The 1351-nt window shown below is 31.8% G+C and overlaps 1 pseudogene; it reads left to right on the top strand.

Moving 5' to 3' along the window:
- Positions 1–935: 935 nt before the first annotated feature.
- LOC138804407 (U6 spliceosomal RNA) lies at positions 936–1033 on the top strand (annotated as a pseudogene).
- Positions 1034–1351: the final 318 nt, after the last annotated feature.

The following is a 1351-nucleotide window of genomic DNA, read 5'->3' as shown; positions in this document are numbered from 1 at the left end:
ATAATGGCCAAGGGAACAGAAGTCAATTAAAATGACAACTTCTACAAACATTATCTTATACAATGATATTGATTTTGGTACATAGAAATTTTGACTGAGCCCATGGACTTTAATATTCTTGGAAATATTTGAAGTATTTTTCCCTTTATCATGGAAATTGTTACCACTTTTGTTTAAAAAATACATGAATTATTCTTCTAGTTTCCTTTTAGAAATAGATTTGTGCCTCTATTCAATGCTATTCAGATAGACACCTCTGACAAGCCATATTATTTCTTCATGAAGTTGATTTGATGCAATTATATGTATGTTTCCATATTTATGTTGTGTTTAAAGAAGAGGCATTATGAAATTCTTGGGATGTATAGACTTGTCATGGTTTAACTAGGATGCTATTGAAAAGTCTATCATAGCTCTGTCACAACTATCTGCTTTAATATCCACCACACTTTTAAGACTTCTTTAGCTCTCTAATTTCTTCTTCTTCATCTCTTTCTGTCTTGATTTATTGGGATAATATAAAGGTGAATTGCTGATAAAATTGTAGATTTGGTTAGAATTCTTAGATGACTTCATTTATTAAATACTCTTCAATGAACACATGGTAATGGTAGGAAGAGAGGAAAGAAGACAAGTTTATATTATTTTAGGGATGGGCATCAGCAAAGTGAACAAGTGCTCCCAGGGGCCACAGCATGAACAATTTCGCATTTATTTATTCTCTTGTAAACTATAATCAAATATATGTTAGTAATTACATTAATATATAACAATGTAATATATAATATGGAATAATTACATTTGTTAGAGATTGTATTTATTTGATTGTATATGTTGTAGAATCCATTGCTGCATATTGTAGAAACAGTAAAGAAGGGCTGACTAGAGCATCAACATGCTGAAGGCAATAGAAAGCAATATCAACTACTTGCTACAGCAACATATACTGTATACTAAGATCAAAATGATGCAGAGATTAGCATGTCTCCTGTATAAGGATGACAAACAAATTGCTAAAGCATTTCATATTTTAAAATATTGCAAGTGTATATCTATATGGCAAGGAAAGGAATAATAAAATGTGTAGAGCCAAACTCTCTATTTCTAGAAGTCTGGGACCACTTAGAATATGAAGAAATGCCTATATATACTTTAATAGCTCCTAAGAGATTATTGTTTGTCTCCTTAGTCCATATGTAAGGAACTCATTTAGTGTGCAGAGCAGTTTTGTAGTTGTAGGAGATATTGTGAGATATTTAACAGAGTCCAGTTCAGAGTTTGATGCAGCATATCAGGAAGGTTCTAGAAAATACTAGAAATATGCAGAGGAGGAAGGAGCTGGAGTGATAGG

The sequence above is a fragment of the Dipodomys merriami genome, unplaced genomic scaffold, assembly GCF_024711535.1.
Source record: "Dipodomys merriami isolate MVZ:Mamm:240054 unplaced genomic scaffold, mDipMer1.0.p SCAF_360, whole genome shotgun sequence".
Lineage (NCBI taxonomy): Eukaryota > Metazoa > Chordata > Mammalia > Rodentia > Heteromyidae > Dipodomys > Dipodomys merriami.
This window is presented reverse-complemented; position numbering and strand designations above follow the sequence as displayed.